Source organism: Varroa jacobsoni, unplaced genomic scaffold, assembly GCF_002532875.2.
Source record: "Varroa jacobsoni isolate VJ856 unplaced genomic scaffold, vjacob_1.0 scaffold_1364, whole genome shotgun sequence".
In the NCBI taxonomy this organism is placed as follows: domain Eukaryota; kingdom Metazoa; phylum Arthropoda; class Arachnida; order Mesostigmata; family Varroidae; genus Varroa; species Varroa jacobsoni.
Genome location: NW_019214266.1, coordinates 203,120 through 215,599, shown reverse-complemented (window position 1 = coordinate 215,599; position 12,480 = coordinate 203,120). Strand labels below are relative to the sequence as shown.

General features: G+C 43.5%; 1 protein-coding gene across 1 annotated transcript in view; it reads right to left on the bottom strand.

Moving 5' to 3' along the window:
* Window positions 1–12,480, bottom strand: part of LOC111269214 (uncharacterized) — a 109,501-nt gene that overhangs the window by 37,938 nt on the left and 59,083 nt on the right. The window lies entirely within an intron of this gene.

The following is a 12,480-nucleotide window of genomic DNA, read 5'->3' as shown; positions in this document are numbered from 1 at the left end:
CCACGAGAAAGGCCGCAATAGTTCGTCCCTGATGTTCTCATTTCACGAGCAGAACCACCTGCGTCAATGCTCGGTCGTTTGCTGGCAAAAAAAGAAAGAAAGATGGCGAAAAAGTAGCAAGTTAAAGGGGGAAAAAATGGAGAGAACGGCTTGTGCATTTTCTGCCTTGTTGGGGATGTCGACCTGGTTATTTTTCCGTTGTGACGCTTCTGGGTCCGTATGCTGGTAGTGAATATCGCGATACGTCTACGCCGAGTTGCATGTTGTTTCGTTGATGGTTTCTCTGTTGGCCGCGTCGGCGCGTCGGTGATTTGATCGTCGGGTACTGCCCCAGCAAGCGATTGTTCCTTTTAACAGAGAAGACCTAAGGAACTTCTTACCAACGAGCTCAACCCACCAAGCCGAGACGATTCTAACGGAAAGCCGAAAGCCCATCGACGTGGTCCTATATTCTGTTGACAAAGGGAATACTACCAGCACATTTCCTACTTTCGGCTATATTTGGCTATGCCGGGTAATCGGAGAGATGGCAAGAGCGGAAGAAATCGTCTTGCGAGAAATGATTTTGATGATAAGCCATAAGCACTGGCGGGCGTAGGGGAAGCGGTAACCGTAGTGGCATTGTGTAGTGGGATCCGTCCTGATCCAACATTCGAGGTTAGGAAAAGTAGCGGCCATAAGAAAGAATAGAAGGTTAACTTAAAAGAAACGAGACGATGAGAACGGCAAACTAGAATAAAAAAAATTGATATAAACGAGAGAAAAGTAGGCATTTTAAGCATATATCTCAAACCGATTAAGAATGTGTAAAACGCTGTAGTGAAAAAATTGCTTAGTTTTATGAGCATAAAATTCTATTTCGGAAAGGTAGATTCTCTATTTTCTGCAATGGAAGTACATAAGTGCTTTTTGGAAACGGGTGAAGCAGTTTCCTGAAAGGCATGTATCGCTTAACGTTTTATTGATGGTTTATTTAACAAACTGGTGTTTCAGAATAAAATGTCGAAAATTTTAACTGAGACCAAAAACGAATGAGAGGTGATTTGAGGTCATGGGGAAGTGAAAGCCTGATTCGACAAGACCACTGAAAAGGGAAAAAAAGGCGCGTTTTGGCACGAAGGGTTATTTTTTACCACAAACAAACAGGAAAGTGAACCCTTTCGGAATTTACGAGTCTCGGACCTGCGAGTGCGGACGGGGGGCGAAGTTAAGTATCGAAAGCGACTTTAGTTGCACAGGTTGCCACCACACCCTATCGGTTTTTCTTTTTCTGTATATATTACGCTACAGTTTTTGTACTACAGTTTTACGCTACTTGACCCAAAGGCAGACCCAAATTTAGGGAGTAGTATAAAAGACGGTTGAAATAGGAATACAGTCAAACAGCAGCTACGACTTCCAGCAGAATGACTCACGTTCCTAACATGGCCATTTATACGACACATGAAAAGATAAGAAATCAATACATGTTAACGCGTGTGGTAGTAAAAGTTAATATATACAGGATTTTCATCCGGATATTGCACAAATAACACCGTAATGTCATTACGATGTTTTGTGGATTGAACATACACACATCTGAAACATGTCCATAAAATCATCCCTTCCATGGTGCTATTCTTTAAATTCCTTCGTGTGACCATTTTTCCCCATTTCGTAACAAAGGCGTTTCCAAAGTGTCCATATCCATGTAATACCAATCAGTTTAACGGCCCAGATACTGCACCTGCCGTTACAAGCAAAGGAGGAATTGTCAGCCGATATAATTACGTATAGGGTAAAATTAAATTATTATCTGTATTTAATAATCGAAAACATCTTTTTCTCATGTAATAAAAGAATCATAAATTCTGTATACTCATCAGATCAACATCATTGATATTCAATTATCTTTATACATAGTTGGGTAAATTAATTAAATATAATCTGGCAATAGCAGTAAAAATTGATATCTTCAATTACTTCAGTGTTATGATTTTCCAATAAAAATCTGTTAGTTAGTTAAAATATTAATTATAATGTATCTCATTAAAACAATAATAAAAATTAAAAGAAAAAATAAAGAATGGTCATAAAAAATCATTTGTTCTCTAATAGAAGAATTTACATACATTATTATACATATAAATAAAAAAATATTATCTAAGACATTTCTATATTTTCAAATTGTTTTCTATTTTTGAATATTAATTCTGGCAATATATTGAATGTAATTCATTTATTGTTAGTATTATTATTAAGAGAGAGAGAGAGAGAGAAAAATTGTTTGGAGAAAAATTAAATCTTCATTGAAGGTTATAATTCAGAGTACGAGAATTTGCCATTACTAGTCACACTGATCGGCGATCGATTAGTCAAAGGTTTAATACTTAGCAAGCCAAATGGTCCACTTGCAGTTTCCAATAGTATATTACGTACGATATTATCCACTAGAAGTTCTTAGCAGCTAAGTTTCGGCTCGTACTGATTGATATTCGGTGTTCTTATAAGGAACCTGGCGTTACGTGAACTCTCGAGAAGACACTGTAAAGTTCAATGGCCATATAACTTCGATCCGATTAGAACTATCGACAAAGCTTTACGCAACACACTTCCGGCTTCACAGTTAACGACAGAAAGCTGGCTTATGTCGAGGTTACTTAGCTATTTGCTAATCTTTCCCGTTTCCCTATTGAACTATAAAATAATACTACGGCAATTGCAATATTCCAATAACTTCGCAACTTTTCCAGCTTTTCATCGAAACTGTCCCGTCACGTTTTTGTAGAAGCTTCGTTTTGCAATCAGAAGGACCTGGCCGGATCTTCTGTGCATTTTGAAGTACGTGTCGATGGCCAACGAATCCAGCGTTCGAGCTACAATAATCGATTCTGTCTTAACCTTCTAGCAGTAAGTCCCTTTGTGGATGCGCGTTAGGGGTGTCACTACTTAGGTATAGTCGCTGGTTGAATGGTTGACGACTATACCGAAGTGAGCCGTAGCGATTATACCGGAGCTGAGTTCAATTTTTCGCTGCACGACTTTCAATGTAACTTTTGCTTTTTCTTACCTTCTTTTATAGAGAGAGAGGATTATCAATGCCTTAAACCGCGTTTGTTGTCAGTAACCCTCTGCGGCCCCTCGGTAGTTGTTCCCCTCTTAGATACCTTTTTTCTCATTGTAAGATTTGGGTTCTACTCATTCCGATTGAACATCGTGAAAAATTAACAGTAGGATTTCAGCGGGAGTAGTTGAGGTTATTGACGGAAACTACCAGTACGGGAATGGGCTACCGATGAGTCAGCGACGTTTGTATGGTTGTACTTCCACTGTGTTTTTTGTGGCGCGGTGATTGTATTGATAAGGCCGACCGACCCAGTGGCTATGTGCTCACTGAGGCTGGGTGACAATGCCCGTAATCAACGGCGACCGTTTGCATTATATTGGCATTAGGAATGGCAAAGAGGGTTGCTAGGATAGGAGCGTCGTAGCGATAGGGCAGAAGGTCGTTATAGTTATCATCTACCTGAGAAAACGGCTAATTCCGCTCACCGTATGGAATCGGCCTTAATTTTTTCGCAGAATATCCGCGAGAATAATAATCGAGATGCGCTGTCGCCGTTCCACCAATACGGGAACATCAACAATCAACTACTCGACGAATTGTCGGTCACAGGAACTAGTACGTCTTTGCTTCTCTTCTCATACGAACACGTTTGTACTCGATGCGTATACGAGGCGCGAAACGACGTCAAAGCTGCTTACAGGCAGAGGACTATTTGAGCAAACTTTGTGCTATGGTTAAAACACCAAGAACAAAAAAAGAGTTCATTTCAGTGTGAGTAATACCCCGCAGTAAATGCTGTGACTACTTGGAATCACCCCATGAGTGTGGCCATCCAATTAGAGTATCGAACACGGAGGTCCGTTTCATTCATTTACAACGTCCGTGGCGTTGTCGGCATCGTCATTGACAGATGGCACTCATATAGTTAATAGGCGTAGTTACTGTTATAGATCCCCTTCGGGAGCCAATAGATGATCTTCCTGTTAGTATTGTTCGTTGTTGTCATCTCCTCCAGCCTGTCAGCCGCGCTCACCAAGACCAGAAGCAGCAACAGGAAGAACATAAGACTCGCGACAGACGTTGGCTTGAAATATGGAGTTTATCGTCGTATTATTGTTTTTCTGCTCCTCCTGCCCCCAAAGTAACAGACAGTCGGAGGTGCAAAGAAGAGACAGTATTACCGATTCATAGGAAACACATTCAGTTGGGCAGACCCTTTACCGTTTACGCGTTTATCGTTTCTGTTGTATTTATCATCATCGCCGTTAAATCCCATAGTTATGTTCCATAGTAGCTACGTGCTTGCAAAAATAAATATATAAAAGTAATAAGATAAATATCTTTCGTGCAGAACGAATCATTAATCAGTAGCGATTGCAGGTCTACATCGCTGATCCGTGAGCGGATCGTAGATGGTACTAGATTGCCGATCGCTATCGGCTACCGCTTGCCTTAACGAATCTTGGAGTACGACGAGCATGATCGATACGCGTTATTTTTGTAAAGTATCAACTAGCTACAACTGATCACGGTCTCGAGAAATGCAAGGATGGCAGAACTCAAATGGACATATTGGATCTACTCGCATGTAGACAGTGAATTGTTTTAATCTCTAGATCGAAGTACTCCAAGAACTTCTGGTAAACTACGACAGGTAAATTGGTCGAGATACTTATCCTCGAACTGGCCATAAGAGATTCGCTTGAATGCCAGATCCACGCTGTATACTGCTTCTAGACAAATCGTTTGCCTACTTTCTACAGACAGTACATATATGTAAAAAACACATCTGTTTGCTACTTCCCGCAACGAATGTTTGGCGCCACTTATGCCCTACATTATCGAACCGCGATCAGCAGCGCCATATCAATCGGACGCAAGCGTCCAACAACCATCTGCTCTCACCAGTTCCCTACGGTAGCATTTCTTATAATTCGCCTGTGTTTTTCGAACTTTTTTCGTGCCCTCACGTGTCTCCTGTGTAGTCGTTCAGATATGCTTATACAAATGTGTATGCCTATGTAGTTCGCTTGTTATTTTAGGCTTCATCTAATTTGCTAAAAGACCTGCGTATCATCAACTTTTGTGATCGAGCCGAAAAAGATTCTATGTCAGTACCCAAAGACCTTTTCTGCACTGTACAACGTTCTCCCCTATTTATCTAGGCTGCGTTTTGTCAGCTGCTACTGATCTTGGCATCGTTCCCATCTCGACAGCAATCTCATGCACATATTACTTATAAGTGGCCACCATCGTGTCATAATTTCCTTCGACCCATACAATATAGGCTTAGGACACTTTTGCTTCGGAAACGGGGGGGGGGGAGGAGAAGGGAGGCATAAGGATGGTGCCTTAATGGTGTCTTGTCGTACCGCCTGTCCTGGCAGCGAGCCAACTACATGCTTGGTTTGGCCGCTATTGGCAACAATTACAACCACAACAACAAAAGCAATAGTAGTGGCAAGAACGACAAAGCTTTGACGAGACTTGTCGGGATTCACTCTAGTAGCCTGAATATTTGCGCCATCGGGAGGGGGGGGGGGGGACTTCTTGGCATCACTATTATAAGCACCATTCGCCTTTTACTTTTGTGCTGCATCCTTCAAAACCCCACAGACCGCCACTTATCGACACAACACGTGTGGCTTGGCTAGCGTAGTCGGGGGGGGACGGTCGATATCTCCGCGACGAGAGGGGATGCATTTCATTTTTGAAACGAGGCGGCTGAAACGAAAATGAAAAGTGTAAAGCAATAAGGCCGAGCTTCACCTCAAATCGTTCAGCTGGACCTTCTTTTCATGTGACTTCAAAACGTGTATACGATGTTCCTTTATGAGCGAATCTCCGTCTTTCTGGAAGCCATGAATATTCGTGTATGAATACTGCGACAACCTCCCTCACTGTTATTACGACCGTTGCGATAAAGCAACGCTGAAGTTGGCTAACTACCCAAAACGGCATGAGGAAACGAAAATGGGCGAACATTTACCCATTGTTGAGGTGTCGCTAATACAACGCCGCACGTTCCTATCACAGGGCAGAGAGCGACGTCCAATGCATCACACATGCATATAGATACATAATACTAAAAATCGATTGTAGTTATCTGATTCAATAGGTATAATAAGAATAATAGTTAGTAATGACTATTATTATATTATCCTCTCTAGTCTATACGATCGAAACAAACCTTTCCCGCAGTTAGTCAGCCATTAGAAGAAAGTACGCCACAATCTTCTTCCTCTATATAACTACAAGGGCTATCGCTTTTACTGATAGTCTGTGACGAGTTAATGCCACAAAAACACAACTAATCACGCAGTGAGAACCAACATCAATACAAGATTAACCAAAGAAAAAAAACTTCTTGCGACGATTGTCCAGTATAACGTAGCGATGAAACTGACCATTGTGTTTACATGCAGGTATCAATACAGAAATTATCTTTAAATTGAAGCCAGGGACGACATCGAGTCAGTGAACGAACGTTACGACATTTACAGCAACCCATTAATGCCTATTAACACCTATGACGGGCGTGAATGTCTGGACCTAACGTACATAGACGAGAAGGCATTGCTTTACGTTCCTGTTTGCATCCCGACAAGCACTCAGGATGCTGTTATCATGTTAGAGTGCTGGTCCTACCTTCTGAGTACAGCATCTCTTGTATTCTCTATGCTTGACATCGCTTTCTGACGCTCCCGTTCTCAAACCTTCCTTAAAGCCTTTGTCAACGTCTCCGCTCCGCTAGCATCAATCAACGCAGATACTGGAGGTACTTCGATGGGCGAACGACAATTTACCACCTTGCCAGTATTAGATGACACAACACCCAGGTAAATCAATACAAGGCAGAAACTCTCTTGGCCGTCCACGAGTAGCTGAAAAGGGGGGATTACTATCCTGACCTTTTTTTTGCGCTAGTTATGATTAGGTAGAAAGCAGCGGTAGAACTGCGGGCTGGTAATGGTTGTACATGGTGACTGTGCATTAGAAGCACGAAAAAACAAATGTCTCGGTGGTCCACGATACGTTAGGCATCGGCAATAAAGTTGAAGCTTATAAAAAAAGAGAAAGAAAAAAGTGAAGATAGATAAACCTTGAACAGCGTCGCACGAGGTCGAGTGGATTCGCCATGATATGGTCAGTGCCTCTGGCATAGGGAAAGGCTGTGTCACAGGAAGTACTTTAACGCACAGGGCTCTTTGTTAAGTTTTGAACAGTTCTATGTCCAATGTGCTTTTTCGGAAGAACTGAAAACACCTATCGACGATACTTTTCCCCTCAACGGATAATGATGTCTGTAGCCCAATAGTGATTAATTCTGAATGTTAACTCTAGTACACTATAAAATGAGCGGACGTATTGTTAATCAATTTTGGTCAAATACTACCCCAATGTATGTCAGTACAAAGGACTTAACTGCTTCGGAAAAACCGACTTCGTCCTCACTGGTAGTGTTACCTTAAATCACATGGCTGCGGTTGCCTTACGCTCGACTCGTCATATCAGCGTAAGACGCAATTGCGAAATAGGACTATTTGGCACACAATAGACCACGTGACTCTTCTCTGAATGCGTTCAATATCTTATCTGTTTCGTACTAAGATATCATGATAACGATATATAGGGTCCCATTGGTTTTCTACTCTTGCCTACTCTAAAGTTGACCCTCAAGGACGCCTGCAACTCGTGTCCTCAGCGAGACATTATCGTTTTTCTATTTTCTGGGACATTAATTAATATCCTTCGCTAATGAGCTTTTCCATCTATTTTCACCAGAGCTGGTGCAATCACTTGAATAACAACGCTACCTTGGCTGCATTTTCGTATGTTGATCTTGTCGATCAATTAACGCTTTCGAGGAACAGAACCCTGTGAGATACCCCCCCCCCCCCCCTTTAACTTTGATATTGCCTGGTTTCCATTCATCCTAACTGTATATAAAAGCCGACCACATCAGTCACGATGCTCCGTTTGTCAATAATTCGTGCTTTTTTTTGCTAGGCTTCTGTTCGGCTTGCATGTTCTCCAAAGATGCTACTGCATCTTGCCATAGTAAATGCTAGAACGATATAGTGATCTTTGTGCTCTTTCTTTCAGTCTGCTTCTGGCGGGCTAACTAGGTTCATTAAAGTGTCTTGAGGTCGATGCTTCTAGTGCACACGCGCCATCTTAAGTCTTCGCACTCCCCCCTGGGATGTAACGGTGTGGCTTTTGGTCAAACGATAAATTACGGACAGAATATGGATAAGGCTTCTAGTATTTACAACAAAAGCGGCAGCACCGCCGTAGCGTCTGCTAGTGCTGAGCTAGGCCTAGGGGGACAATATGTTATGAGTGTGTTTGTCTGGCTTTGGGTTTGTACGCCACGTATATGTTTTTCTGTTGGTGTGTGTATTTCCCTGTGTATACATTTGTCAGGCCATCATGTCAGGTAGAACTGCAAGACTTGCCAATGCCAACATAGCCTAGCAACATAGAAGCTAAGCGGTAGCCGCCATACCAGGACACATTGTAAGCAACATGGTGCCTCAAGGGCTACCTTGTTTCTTACGGGGTAAAGGGTCGTCACCCCTATTCACTATAGTCATAAAACTATGGTAACGGTACAGACAGCGGTCGGCTACTAAGTAGCGACGACGGCCAGGCGGGCAATAAGGACTTGCAGAAAAATCGACGATCAAACCTCAGCCAACCGCCGTGACGGTATGACTAAGGAATGGCAAAACCCAAACAGGACCCGTTGTAAGATGGAGCCCTGATCAAGAGATTAAGACCGCCAAGATTAATGGCGTTATGCACTTAGGCATAATGGGGCAGTTTGGGTTCCAGTATCGTGGTTGTTGTTATTCTTGCTGTTGTCGCTTAAACAACACCCCGATTTGCTTGGTTTCGACGTGCATCTTCTCTAGTCGCTAGTTCAGCGCTTCTTGCAGAGTATGTATAAGGAATCATCTAAGTCATATGGGAAATATTACGATTCGCTTTATTGTACTATGCATTACTCTATCTAGGGACTACTGTTAGCGATAGTGGTGTTTAGTGAACCAAAAATCTTAATGGGCAGAAGGAATAACGGGTGTATGCGTTAGGCCACCAGGAAAATAGAGAAACTATCTAACTTTATTCTTCCTACCGCAGTAAGCATTTGGGTACGAAGTGCCTCAGTCGACTCAATAGGACGTCGTTCTGCTGTTGCCGTCCTTTCTCGTCCTAACTAAGGCAGCCGCCCAAAAGCATCCACTCAAAAGCCTCCCATTCAGTGGAAGTCTTCAAAGGCAATATCATGTGAGTGATTGCTATGACCGCCTGTTGACAACGCTTACAAATGCACATGCTGGCGATCCCGGCCCCCCATGGAAGCCTCCTTTTCTCTATTCTAGTGACAGAAAAAACGAAGGGAAGCTACCTTGAGCTCGGAGTTCGCTAATGAGTCCTATAATAAATCCATCGACTAGCACTAACGACTAAGTGAGATAATACTCAGCTGTGCATTATGTGAAATGACAATATGTTCTAGCCACTTCCGTCGTATGTACGGCAGTTCTATTCGGTAGCCAGCCCAGTATATCTGCTATGGCGGGCTCGTAACACATTACACTAGAACTGCTTGTTCATGCTCGCTACCATTACTACTTGCCCCTTCATTTTGCTTTTGTATGTCTGCGTCCTAGTTCGATATCCTGCCTCGCCTCTATCTCTGCTACCGCCACCCCGCCAGACTTCTCTCTTCATTACGGTTTCAGCGTCACCCTTGCCCATGCGCCGACTGTTATTGCCAGAGCTGTCGAGTTAGCCATCGTCGGTCGGGAATTCCCTAATAAGCATTAGCTGAGTTCAAACGGCGGACAGTGGTAAGAATATGTTCGATGGTATAGCTGCCACCAACGCATCACCATTATCGCTGCCGGTGTGAGCGGTCGCTGCTGATACCCGGGATGGCGGCATAGCTCGGTCATACATGGGGTAAGTTGTCGGCCGGGAACAGTGGAACAGGTTGGCGATGAAGCAAAGATAAACTTACCAATGCAGAGAAAGCATTGCCTCTCGGGTCTTCGGAGCCATGAATGGAGCTGAAGACGAAGCAGCGACTTGAGAAAAGGCTTCTCCTGTGGAGTCGTTGCTTAAAATTTTTTCTGTGTTTCACGTAAACGCGAAATGCAGTAACGGTAGAGAAGCAAAGTCGTGCTCAATATAAGACGGGAGACGACCGTAGTTCAATCATGTTTGTCTTTCTGTTTTTTAACAGGCTTTTATGTTATCGTTTTGTGTTTGGCATCGACTCCTTGTGGCTTTTCGGTGAACAGAGGCCTGCGTCAAATGTGATCCTTTGACTGTAGATTATTCTCGTGTTCTGTGCTATGGCAAATGGGTAGTCAAATGTTACTTAGCTTGTTGAATCAGTTAGAGACTATTGGACAACATGCATTAGTGAAAACACGGCGGAAACGTACTGAACAAGCTGAAATAACGGTAACAGAGTATCCCCGCGAAATGTAATTAGAATCCCTGGTCGGCTAACATCTTTCCGCGAAAGATTCGAGGTAGTACTAGGATGGCTATGACAAACTCTAGAGTGGACAGCAAAACAACTGTCTTGGCTCTAAGTACAATAGAGCTCAGTTGTATATGGCCGATACTCCTTTCTCTTTAATTAAGAGTAATTAGCGCTATTGGAATTGTCCCGTCTTCCGAAAGCAGAACATCCGAATGTAACCTGGGAGGTCTGACTGTAGGCCCATATAAAGGAAACGGAATTCCCGTCATTGTGCAATAGTGAAATTTTTTTCCCACTATACATCGGGACACGTGAGGCAATCTAGGTTCGACGCTGAGCGTAACCAGGTCTTATTTGACTCTGGAAGCGGCCAGTCATTCGAAGCAAATTTTAGGGGCAGGATCAGAAGTAAGACTCGAAGAACTGACAAGAGAGGTCGAGCCTTGTTATGGACCTAAATGAATGTTTGAAGGATTACCTCCGGTACATTCGTTCACTGCTTCAAACAACTGGCGGCCTAAATGAATCTTGTGTCTATGCTCGATACATAGACCACCTCTTTGCTATACAATAGCGTTAGCACTATAATATCAGACTTTGTCAGGAATCTGCATCCGAATAGACGGCTCATTTCATTCAAATAGAAACCACCTTTAAACGTATTTAAACATCTATTTCACTTGAGACTGGTTTCAGACAAGCTGGTTAGCCGTTAGTTGGCCAAGGCATTCTCTATGGATCATTCGCAGTCGTCAGTGGAAGCCGGTGACCACATACGCTTTTTTTGTTCGTACTCTTTAACTGCCACTATTGGTTACGTCCTATGGCATCGGTCAATGCGCAGTCCATCCTGCGAACCACGATGGTGTCTATGAGCTCCGGACTTCTCTAGCACAAGTGTACAGAATACTCACACACTCGGATGAATTTCGCCATACGGCTTTGTGTAGTCCGGTTAGATTTCTATACCGACCAGATCGGGGTCAGTCATCGGTAGCTATCAGGTCGAGCTCCTCTGATACTTCTCTCTCTCCGCAGGTAGCTCTCAACGCAGGCTAAATGATCGTGAAGTTGGTATATCTGCATAAATCACCAGGCGCCTAATAATAGTATAGTCATTGTTGCAAGGAGCTGTTTACCTTCCATACCCTAATAAGCAACTTCGCTCTCTTCAGCGATAGGACGCTATAGGAGTTTTCGCCAATTTCCACTGCTGTTTGGCCAGCAAACAGCAGAAGGGAAAGGGTTCAGCCCGAAAATGGAAAGAATAAAATCGATCGCACAATCGTTGAATCAGCGCAAGAATTAGGGATAGACGTAAATAAAAACAGTGGCGGCAATATCATGCATTTCTAGCACCCCTCCAATTGTATGCGATGATCGTCAGCCATATTTGACCGCGAGGGCGTGCCCATACATCAAAGGCAAATGTGCACTTACAAGCCCCACAGCCTACATGCTGAGGGATCAACATGGCCTCTGTTCACCACGTGTGTGGAACAACGTCTGAAAAATAGTGCCGCAAGCAGATTCCAGCGGAATCTTGTTCGCCAACTAGAATTCGGCACGCTTCGGCTAATTTATAGTTGGGGGGTCGGTGTACATTGGAAAGGGTTGACACGAAATGGTGACTGTGCCGGAACGATAGAAAGGTGCCCGCTGGGTAAATGCCAACACTCTCGCTAGTGCGTCCGTCTAGGAGACGCGCGAGCTGTTGAAGCGAGACGAACGTCTGTCGGTTCAGCAGTCGTTGTTCAAGTGAAAACCGCAGTTAGATTTGGAGACAACAGCAAAACCGTTTATCGATGATGAGCGGTCGCGGGACAATCGCGACAAACGGAGGCGGTGCAAAGGTCCGAAAAAGGTACAACGAGAAAGGGCGGAAATCGTCTGTGCATTTACTGCTTCACTGGTAATGGTAGACGCATGC